Source organism: Henckelia pumila, chromosome 3 (genome assembly GCF_033568475.1).
Source record: "Henckelia pumila isolate YLH828 chromosome 3, ASM3356847v2, whole genome shotgun sequence".
Classification (NCBI taxonomy): Eukaryota; Viridiplantae; Streptophyta; class Magnoliopsida; order Lamiales; family Gesneriaceae; genus Henckelia; species Henckelia pumila.
The window spans coordinates 4,902,831-4,915,835 of record NC_133122.1 but is presented as its reverse complement, the minus strand read 5'-3'; positions in this window follow the sequence as shown (position 1 = coordinate 4,915,835).

Sequence of the window (13,005 nt, the reverse complement as noted above, 5' to 3'; positions counted from 1 at the left end):
TTCCCATTAATTCCAGAGTACAGACCTCTCCTAGCTAGTGTTTTATTTATGCACCTTCTAATTAATCTTTTACAAAAGAAAAAAAATTTCAATCTTAAGCTTTTTACAGATTATTAGAACACCTTGTTAGAAATTTCTGCAAACTACAGGTAGTGAACTCCAAATTTATTTTACTCGAAGATTATAACGATGCACAATGACAATGTGATTTCCAGGAAGTCACGCATAGAAAGTACAACTCGTTAGAGAACCATCATTAATCAACAGCACATTATGTGCAGGGAACTTAATAAAAAAACAAGAGTCGATTATCACAGCAGAAAATAAAAACTCATTAAGCAAAAGTGAAAAATAAGAAAATAAAACAATATTAATTAAACATACCTAGTCATAATTAATATAGTCTAGTACGCATTCCGCCCATTCGGATCGCACTTCATCAATTTCTTCATTAGAGTAAACTATTTTCATGAACTGTGAACAAACTCAAATTATATTAGTAAAAAAAACAATAATGAAGAAGAAACATGATATAAACACACTTATTTGAGAAGATTGAGAATATGTCAAATATACTATTGAGGAAAGTGAATCCTTATCACTGGCAGCATTTCCTTCAACAATTTCTTTCATAAACCTCATCAAATAATACCCACACTGTTTTGCATCTGGTTGGCGAGGACCCTATATTATCAAAAAATTGTCAATGATTAATACATGTATAAATATTTGTCAATTTATCGCAGATAAACATATATAAGAAATACCTTTATCGCTTTCCATGTAGGATTTTTTTTCCCTTTCCTCTCCTTGTTCGAATTAAACAATCTCAAGCTCCTTCATATAGCAACAAGATTCGACATGAGTTTTCCATTGGCTAAATTAAATTCTTAATTAAGAAAAGAATATATACTCACATATCCACTACATATTTTCAGTCCTCATAGCGATTGCGATGCTTAAGTGAATCCAACAAATAAACTACCTCCACATAAGGATCGATGACAGTTAGAATCCAATGAAAACTATAGGCACAAAACAGATAGTCAATTAACACGTTTCGCAAAATTGTTGAAAAAAATCAATTATAAGTGATATTGTATTTCTGATTTACCCAACATTGTATGGCACCAAAACTAATTGATTTCTTGCTGCACCACTTAGCCTATCTGCCAAAAAACTTGCCCAGCTATTCAAGTGTTCAATTTTTTCATTTTTATCAAGTTTGGATACATATGGCATGACTGGGATGGTGTGTGGATTCATAAATCTAAATTTTTCGACCTTGTTATCTTTTTTCATCTTTTTGAAGAGAATCCTGCCATTTGAACAGAAAAATGTTACCAGATTAATGAATTTTATACAAAATATATGCTAAACAATTCAAAGAAAAAAGTTAAATTTAATCGAAAACTTACCACATGTAAAAAACTATACAATGGCAGATATTGGCTCCAACAGATAAAAAGGTGTGATATCTTCAAGGTCCACAAGTAGTTCGTACTCATCGTCAAATAAATCATGATCAAGAAACATTGATATATGTTTTCCAGGTATTTCCAGCCAACGCTTAGCATAACAGTACAAAATATGCAATGATCTCGGCACATTGGATGGCAAAACAGGATTACTTTTTTTCTCAACAATTTTATTTCTTTGAGGCTTCTGAAAATCGCACATGTAAAAAAGGATGGATACGCCCTAAAACTGAACATATTACAACTCTGAAAAAATCTTATATATTAACTAACCCGAACCAACATTTTTACCTCATCTTTCATCACTACCAAGTGTGCAGGACAAGCCACATGGGTTCCTATAGCATCACCAACAGTATCACATTCCTTTGGTATTGGAAATGGCAACAGTGCTGATTTCTCCACAGCCTCATCAACGGAGATGCGCATGCAATTCATGGGTAATGGAGCACCATGAAGTAACTTTCCATCCCCATTGACATCAACAATTGTACCATAGGCAACAACATTGGTCTTAGAAACCAATGTCAAAGCAACCGGCTTATCCTAGAAGACAATCAATCATGTTATAAATTGATGCAACTTATTCTTGCAATAATATCAAGTAATGTAACCACAATTAAACAAACATATACCTGAAGATACTCATCCTTGCTCAAAACTTTCATGTCATCATCAATCAAAGTTTCATAATTTGGGACACTCTTTTCTGTTTTGATCTTATCTACACTCATGGGAGGTAACCTCACTGAGCAACTTCCTTTTTCATCAACCTCAATGTCGCATGCACCTTTTCTGAACATTTCTTCAAGTTTCTGTATGCGTGCATCTTGCTCTGCCATGCGTGCATTTTGTTCTACCATGCGTGCATCTTGCTCTACCATGCGTGCTTCTTGTTCAGAAATTAGCATCTTTGCCTCTAGCAATTCCTTTTGATGACGAACGATTAATTGACCTCCAACATTAAAGTAGATTGTTGGAGTGATATGACCTCCAACAGCCCTCACACGCCCAGCATGTTCTTCTGAATCGAGTGCATTTGTAAGGATATCTTTCTTTGCCCCTTCAAAGTGAAACTTCCCCTCTCGTTTTTTTTGCACATAATCATCCTGTAATCACCAAACATACAAAATAATTACTAAATCAGTTTTAATAAATAACAAAGTATTGATTATCATGTATTGATTGCATACAATCTTTTGTACTGCCATTCTCAGATCATCCCCTTCAAATTCACCCTCCTTGTTGACCCGTCCTCCCTTCCAAATAAGAGCTCGATTTATCTCATCGTCATCACATAATTCAGATGCCTATAAACAAGGAGCAATCTTAGAATACAGATTTTGGAACATAAATTCCAGCACATAAATAAATGGACAACGCAGGAGACACTTCTTCAGCCGGTTGGACAGCTTTATTAATGTGATATTCATAACAAGAATGTACATAACACCTTCAATTAGGTTGAAATACAGAATGGGTGTTGAATTATTGGACAACAATATGTGCCTAAAATCATGCGCAACATGCCATCCATAAGGAAATCTGATTTCCAAATATTAAACTAGTAGTTTCAAAAATATATTAATGTGCAATATTAACCAGCAGCTTCAATATACTTACAATTTCATCAGCAAAACGTGCATATCCTTTACGGGAATGTCGATGAGGGTATACGTTCTGCCTTCTTCTCTTCTTTTGCTCATCACTTTCTTTCTAGTTAATTGAACATTTCACATACGTATCAGATTTCAATAGAACTAATGATATTGTAATTGACTTATTTGTAAAAGACAAATTATGAATCTTACCATGAAGTCGTCAGTCATGCGGCTGATTACGAAAGAACTCCAGTCATCTCGTGTAATACCATAGCCAATCGGTGGATCTTTCAACTCATCTGGTTTATCCATCTTGCTGAAAATGAACTTTTGAGTGAGAAAAGCTTTATATTGACGCCATTTATTATTTGCTGAACTTAGACATCCCTTCTTCCAGCTTTGGTCAATATTGTACGTCAGCTGTAGAAAATTATTAAAAAAAACAGCACATTCAATATATCGTAACCATTTGAGAGCTAATTGAAATTGTGTAAGCATTATAACTTACATTCACCGATTCCCATATTAACTCTTTAACATCATTTGGAACCTGCTTCCAGGTCTTGTAGCTTATCTTAATCTTCTCTCGAACGAGCACGCCGATATAACTTTGCATTTCACCCGCAAATTCTCCAATTGGCTGTCCAATCTTGTTGAACTTTACATCCTTCCTAATTCCATGAACCCTTTGCCTAACAAGCTTATCCAAACGTGTACGACCTCTACATGTCCTTGTTGATTCGGTCTCTGTAGATTCAATTACTGTTTGACCCTCACAACTATTGTTAGTCGCAGAATATGCAGTACTATTTCCTTTAGCCTTATCAATCCTCCGTAATATATTGCTCTTCTCAACCGTTTCATCAACTTGATACCCTATAGGAAGCTTTCCACGAGCTGCCATAGTGTCATCAAAGAAATGAGGAGATTATTGAATGCCGAAACCTTGTCAAGATCCTCAATGACCCAATTCCTGCAAAAAAAAAATAGACAACTTGTTAGGCATGAATATTGGTGACGCTGCTGATAATCATTATGCACAGATGAAATTAGAAGACAATGGTGAATTGGGTTATTCAAATCTCTACGCATTTTATGTCCTAAGCAATTAACAATAAGATAAAGATTTATGAAGGGGACCATAGATACGCAATATTATAAAATTTCTATTTGGGACATTAAATATTAAACAAAAAGGCAGAGTAGTGTATATATATATATCAACATCTAAAGACAAAAACAACATTGGTAGTATAAAAAAAATATTACATTTAATTATTTTCAACCCAAGTCCCATCACAATCTTCACGAACGCACGGTGGTTCATTCTCATCTGTTCCGTCATCATCCAATGATTTCATTGATACAAACCCTCTTGTAGAACACTGGTAGTGGATTGACTCATTTTCCAACTCATCACAATTCATGTATTCAATGTAATCCTTAGTAGGAGTGGAAGTACAACATGCCATGTAGGATCTTGAGGATCTTCAATGTAAAATACCTGCTTTGCTTGACTGCCCAATATAAAAGAGTCAGACTTGAATCCAATCACTAGTATTATTGCTAAAGTTAAAATGAGATCACCCCCTATCTGCACTTATTGTTGTAAAACTGGACATATTAGACCTTAGTGTAGATCATTAAGAAATCATTATAATAAAAGAAGTTATTTGAAATGGGTTCCTAAATATTCATCAATAATTATGAGGTGACATTATGAAAACATGATCTGAGGGAGTTCTTCACAGACCGGTTTAAACTGCCTTGACTTGCGACTTGTCTCCCTGATGAACGTTGCTCTGTCTAAGGAGATAGGTTTTTAAAGAGGCCTTAGCCCTACCTACCTTTCATGGGAGCACTCTTAGAAAGTGTTGATTATGTTACTAAGTAATTATTGATCTTCATTTCTAACATAATTGGACCCAAAAATAACTAAAGGGTACAAAAAATTTATATTGTAGGGACAAAAAAGAAGTATGCCTCCAAGAATATGGTATCTCGACAGTGGATGCTCCAGACACATGACGGGAAACAAGGAGCTGCTTCAATCAATCAAACCAAAGGAAAAAAGAATTGTCACTTTTGGGGACAACAACAAAGGATTCATTAAAGGCATCAGATCAATATGTATATCTAACTCTTGTCTGATTGATGATGTACTCCTAGTGAAAGGGCTTAAACATAACCTACTAAGTATAAGTCAATTGTGTGATAGAGGTTATGAAGTCAAATTCACTCCCCAACACTGAACTGTATCACTCACAAGTGACACATCCATAAATTTCAAAGGATATAGAAGTGAGAATGTTTACAAGGTTTCTTTGAACAAATTATCCTTTTCAAATGTAAAAAGCCTTGTATAGTTAAATGTTGATGACAACCATCTTTGGCACGGATGATTAGGTCAGGGATAACAAACTAATACCTTCAAGAAATTTTATTACGTGAGAATAAAATGAAAATAAAGCCTCCAACTTACCTGTACCTCCAACCGTCCCGCAGTTTCATTAATTATCATGATATCAAACTAATACCTCCAAAAGTTTGATTACATGAGAATTAAAATGGAAATAAAGCCTCCAACTTACCTGTACGGAAATACTTCCAATCCTCCAATAGCTTGATTACAACATTTTGATTACAAACTAATACCTCTAACAATTGATTACTCATTGATTAATTGGAGATACTTAATATTCTCCACAATTTTGAATCTCAATAAAACAAAAGGTCTACTTATTTTGGTTTTTAATGCAATAACGGCTCAGTTTGTAGTTTCATTGAAATATTGAACACGTCGATTACATCGCACTAAGTGAATAGAAAGTATAACAACTTTGCATACACTAAAGGAAGTATTTACTATCCCATACATTCAGGTTAAGGTAGCAAGGGAAATCATAAGAAGAGATGGAGTGCATAATGTACATATTTGCAGAAGGGGAAAAAAGTGCAATCAATTATGTTACGTCTTAAACACATACAAATCTCGTATTGTGAGATTAATGTTTTTAATGCATTAACAAGTCTCAAAAATTATGTTTTGATGATTACAAAACTAGGTTAAGTGTTACTAATTATTTAAATTGAGAAAATGCAGATATTAATTTTTCGTGTTAGAAAATACCGAAGAATCGAAGATCAAAATTGATGGATTAAAATTGAAGAACAAATCAAGAGTAAAAATTTTCGAATTACAGAGTTCGGATGGTCTGAAGCCCTGTTCGGATGGTCCGAAGTATTTCCAAACTATTTTATTGTTTGGAACCAGTTCGGATGCTACGAAGAAGCAGTTCGGGCGATTTGAAGACCCGATCGGACGTTTTGATCTCTTTACGACGATTGAAAAGATTTGTCCGGAGACTTTGCTCGACAAAGGATTTAATGCAGCCGATCGGACGGTCCGATCTTAAGTTCGGATGATCCGAACAGTGCCACAACCGTAAAAATTTGAATTTGAATCAGTACAGTTCGGAAGCTCCGGAGACAGGATCGAATGATCTGATATCACCCGTTTCAGCACTATAAATAGAGGCATTCCGAGGCCAAATGAAGACACAACTCAAACATTCATCCTCTCATCCTCTAAAGCACCATTTGAGCGATTCTTCAAGCATTCTAAGCCTATTTCAAAATCCCTCAATATATATTTGTGTATCGAGTTGTATAATTTCTTGAAAAATTGTAGTTGTGTATACTCGAGTGTGAAGCCGAGTTTATCGGGTATTTTTGGCTATCCTTGGAGCCCTTAAGGCCAAGTGTGTTGAGTTGTTGTAAGGCTATCCTTGGAGCCCTCAAGGCCAAGAGACGTGGTGATCGTGTTGTCGTTTTATCGGTTACTTGGAGCCATCAAAGCCAATATGAAGTGCTAGTGATACCTTGGTTATTCGACCTTAACCAAGAAGGTGAGACGTAGACGATTTATCATCGAACTTCCATAAACATATTCTCTCATATTTATCGCTTTATTTACTTTCTGTCATTTACTTACCGCATTTATTTTAATTTCCCTAAGTCTTCCGCTTGCGTTTTTACAAAATTATTTTAAATTTCTAAATTTGCCAATAGAACCTAATTCGCCCCCCATTAGGTTCTAAAAAGTTGTATCAGAGCCCACTTTTTTTTTTATTTTTCAAAAGGCTCTATGGCAAATCTAGCGAGTGATTATGCTCAAGGGCAATTTACCAATCGTCCTCCTCTTTTCAATGGCATAAATTACGTGTGAGGCCTCGATTCTAATCATCTAATCAAGAATTAATCCTGTCGATAATCAATCAAGAGTCAAGTTGGAAACCCAAATTAAAAAAAAATTAATTGCAGGTGAACAGTGCTCGCTCGATCGGTAAAATCTTACCGATCGAGCGGCCGAAAATAATCAAAGTTCTGCCCAGAATTTTAAGGCCCCCGCTCGATCGGTAATATCTTACCGATCGAGCGGATACAAAAATGCCCATTTTTTGATTCTGCGCAGGTATGCTCTGAACCAAAAAATTAGAGTTTCTCTCATACAAATTCAACTCCAAAGTACAACAATTCAAAAGCATAACTCACTCCAACGACATGCATAATTCAATACAAATGTAGTTATAGAGTTATACAATATACGAACTAATAGAACATACTCCATCTCTAAGTTCTCAATACAATACAAATACATGTTCGAATACAAGAGTTAAACTTCTAACAACAACGATCCCTCACTTCTATCATCTCAACACCTAGCCATGCGATCTCTGACTCGGTCCTGCCCCATCTGTTTCCAAGCACACACACAATGATAAGACAACAGCCGGATAAACCGGTGAGAATAACTCCCAGTATAAGAGACAAACATGCTATATCAAATAACCATCTCAAGTAATGATATAAACAACTTTCACATAATCAAATGAAAGTGCAATGAATGCATTACTTCAAATCTCTAGATTATCAAGCTCAGATAATCAAAATGCATCTCATCTTTTCTTTTCTTTGGTTGGGATCCCGAGGATAAAATATCACAACGATCACACCGAACTCCCATTTCGAGGCGGATTATGTATATTTCAATCCTCTAGACTCCGGAGCATTATAGAGAGTTAAATCTTGCAATTGTAGTAATTCGCCTACAAAGCCACTCAACTATAATTCCCAGAACGTCTAATTCAAAATGAAATAATCATTTGGCTCAATATGAATGCACGTGAATTTTAATACATTCAATCAATAAACTCAATTAGTTCACATAAACATTCAAGTATGTGATTTTTCGAGGACACTCGAATCAATCCGGATTCTAGTTAATCATCCTATTCTTTCCAATATCGTCTTATACCTTCTCGTTGATTCACAATCTTCAATCGGCTTCGATCTTTAAAACAATCCAAAGCTGCAACCTCGCAACTCCACTAGCTTCAATTCAATCTATAAAAGAATCCACAAAGATCAATTTCGACAATCCAAACTCCAATCAAACACGGTTCGATCAAATCGACGAAACGATATTCAAAACTCAAAATGACGGCATAACGACTATATTCTGATCAACAGAAAACACAGACAACATAATATCGATCCAATAAACTCATATCAAACATCAATCATCCAATACAACTCAAATCCAACAAATCCAAAACTGAAAATCTCAAAAATCATCAATAAAATCATAACAATTCCGAACGACGTTCTATCTCCGATCCGACAGAGAATAAACACTACCAAGTAGTTCAAGAACAACGTCCCTGATTATCGTTCGATTCTATCAACTTCCAAAAAATCAAACTTCAAATAAATAAGAGAAACTTAATTCAGAACGGAGCTCTCTCAGCCGTGATCGTTAATATAACTTCAAAAATAATTCCTATCGGACGGATCGAGTCAAAACCGAACTTTCAGAAGCTTGAAAAGCTTTTCCCACGCCTTCAATGGAGGAACACGGCAAGGAGGAAGAAGATTGAATGATAAAAAAAAAAAGTTAAGTCATGCTTATATATATGTTAAAGTCCAATTTTGCATTTTAGTCCCTGAAAATCCAAAAATTGCAAAATGGTCCTTGATATAAATCAAAACGGCACTCGAGTAATTAAATCTTCGGTTATCTAAAATAAACTCATTTAAGACAAATTCGAGACGTTAAAATTCTCCCCCTCTAAGAATAGATTTCGTCCTCGAAATCAAATCAAATCAATCAAATAAGATTAGAATAAAGAATTTGTAGCACCTAAAATCCAATCTACTAAATTGCGTGAATTAAATTAAATAAATATTATGATTAATATTTTTAAGTTTTATTGAGTTAAATTCTTTATGTGAATTATGTGTTAATAAAATATTAATTATTTATTCAAATGATTCTTTTGTACTAACTATTTAATTAATGTTTTAATTGTTTAAGTTTATTTATTTAAATAATTTTATTGCGTAATTTACTTGTTTTAAAGATTTTTAAGATTTAAGATTTGTTTATTTAAGTAATTTTTAAACGTTTAATATTTTCCTATTTAAATTATTTGAATTGTCCAGTTTATTTATTTAAAATAATTAAAGTTTATCGATTAGTTATTTAATTTATTTTAAATGTCTAGTTTATTTATTTAAATATTTTTTATCTGTCCAAATCATTTTAAAAGGTTTCTTATACCGCTTGTGTTATTATTTAAATTATTTTTAAACGTTCGTTTAGTTTGTTTAAATTATTTTCTAATCGCTCTGTTATTATTTAAATATTCCATTAATCCCAGTGACATCAAAATATTATAAGTGTTGATTTTTAATTCCTAAGATAGTGCCTAAATTCATTTTTTTTATATTTATACTTTTAATTGCTTGAATTTAAATTTCTTAAGTTTCTTTTAAAGTTATAGTTGCTCAATTTATTAAGTTATTTATCTTGAGATACTTGAGTTAGTAATTTCCAGTTTCGGCAAGCGACGATGGTGGACTTTGGCGATAAGTTTCCAAGATTTTTATTTCTAAAATTTTGAAGTGAGAGAAATGAGGAGTTTAGACTAGAAGTTTGATTTTTGAGTTTCGGGCATAAAAAACCACTTTTATCATTTTCTTGAGTTTATTCTTTAACTTTTTCAAAAGTTAGGATTTTATTAAATCCGAATTAGTAAAAAACTAATTTAAATACCTTGACTTGGAATTTTTAAATTTAAGTATTTTAAAGGTGCAAAGTTGTTGAGGTAAAGTTGTAATACTTAGACTAGCACTTTTACAAGTGTAGTAGCACTTTTAAAATACACCTACACACTACACACTAAAACTTTTAACCTAAAATAAATCATTTGTTTCAAACCCTAGCCCCATTTTTCATGAAGGAGCCCCCACCCCCCACCCCCTGTCATTTCTTTGTTTCCCATTGGCCACCACTCCCCTTCATCTTTCCGGCCGCCGTCGCCCTCCAACACCGCCGCCGTCGCCGGAGGACCACCTTGGAAGGTCCACCTTGGTGTTGGTTTGAAGTTTCAGCCCTCATTTCCTCTTGATTTTGTTTTTTTTTTTTTGTAGCAAAGGTTGAAGGCAAATATAAGCTTTTCTTGGGCTCTCAATCAAGCTATCTATGTTCTTGTGCCTATTGTTTCATTTAATTTTCAAAAATGCTTAAGACTTTCAGCATGTTAGGTTCGATTTTTTCATACTTTTCAGCATAGTGATATGTTATTTTCGAAAATTGGTGTATGCATTAAGTTTAAGGGGTTACATGGTGATTGTGATTGGAAATTTGAGGTGTTTTGATTGCTGGTAGCGCTTATCGTGTCACGCCCAAATTACCCGACTCAATCAGATAAATAAAAACATGCAGTAGTGTGAGTAGGGATCGTTCCCATGAGAAAAAGGGAAATTTAAAAATGTTCTTTAAAATTAAAAAGGGGATTTTGAATTAAGATTAACCACTAAAAATTCAAAAACAATTTATAAAAAAATTCTATAACTGTCAAGTAAGATTAAAAATTAAACTGAAGAAATCAATAAGAAACAAGACTTGGTATCGGTCGACTACACCATTGATATTATTTATTCAATCATTGATCACCTGAAAATAATTAATCCTATCAAATATTCACAATTGGAAATTTAATTCCTGTTTCACCTTAATTTTAGTTAACTAGACACAAGCGTTCTAAGCTAACCCTTACCCCATAAATTAACCCAATACAAGCGATTAGACTTAAATCCACGGTAGCATTCAAACTAGCAAAACTGATAAACCTAGACAACACATACACAAGCGGATGTATTTAGCCTAGTCAATTGTTATTCCTATAATTTAATAAACTCACAAGCGGACGATTATTAATTGTAGTTGCTTCACAAATCAGATAATTCAAACAATTACGGATTTGAATTCCAATTTAGCATTCGATTGTATAATGAAATCCTAAGATGTCCAATCTAAAAAATCTAATACACAAACATATCAATCAATTCAGAATAACTCTTGATACTTGATAAAAATCAAACATTGAAAATCAAAATCTCATGAATTAATAAATCAAAGGCTTCGTCTCCCTCAACCAAGTACTAGAGTTTAGCCAACAATACTCATGAATTTTCTACAAAAATTCATGAGAGAAAATAAAATTAAGAAAAGATAGATGAAAACCTAGCCTTCAGAGAGAGTTCTTCCCGTTCTAAGCGTGTAGAATCCTCTAAATATCTCTCCAAAACAGAATTAAAAGTCTAATAAAAGTCTAGAGCCTTAATTAAAAGAGTTTCCAAAATTACAAATTTCTTCCCGCAACAGACCCGCACGCTCGATCCTGGAATAATGCGCGATCGAGCGCGCGATACTGGGCAACTTTCTGCTTTGAAAATTCCTTGGGCGCGCTTGATCCGGGAAGAATGTACGATCAAGCGGGCGAGTTGAGGCAGCCTACTGTCTTGAAAATCTCATGACCGCGCTCGATCTGGAAAAATGCCAGGATCGAGTGCATGCTTCTGTGATGAAAAATATGCTCTGCTGCTTTCTTTGGACGCATGGACGCACTTAGATTTCTTTAATCAAAACATGGTAATTCCTACACAATAAATAAAAACTAAGTTAAGAAGCTCAATGCATGACATAAAATAAAAATAGAATAAAACATGAACAATGACACAAAATGCATGAAAAACACTTAACAAAATGACACTAAAAATGCAAACAAAATAATACTATCAAATTCCCCCACACTTGAACCTTGCTCGCCCTCGAGCAAGTTATACAAAAGAAAATATGTAAACAAGAATCAAGAAATACTACGGAGCACTGGCCTCAGTTCATCATTCAAAATTTTCACATCCATCCATCCAACTCACATTGTTTTGAAAATTTTAAAACCAGACTGATTTCACCTCACAAACTTATAAATCCCGCAACTCTAGTTCAAAACACTCGCCTCCAAATCCAATTCAACATTCATAGATCATGAGGAATTTTCATGGTTTCACAGGATTACAATGAATAGAAATCAAATCAACACACTCACAATCGGTTAAACACAAAGAAATCTAGTGTGTGCATGTTTTGATCAAAAATTATACTCATGAATAGTGTCAATCGACAGTCCATAGGCAAAATTCTCGCAACCCTCTCCACTAGTATATTGGGCGATTGTGACTCGGTCAATAGGTCTTAATTGGCTTATAATGTAGGCTTGGCTTATAGCAACAATAAAGGAAAATAATTCAAAGAGGGAATAAATTATGTCTATCTTTAGATTTCACTCCTTTTCATTCAGTTTTCACACCGCTTTTCACTTCATTGATCTTCATTTTTTCTTTTCTAATGCTTTTCACCATTAAATTTTCCTTCTTTTTCACAACTTTTTTCATCATTTTTTTTCCATCCCCTTTTCACTACTATTTTTTTCTTTTCTTTCAAGCTATCATCACACCATTCCATATTAACCATTCAACGCAGGGGCATAAAATAATTTTAACATTCAACTCACTCCCTT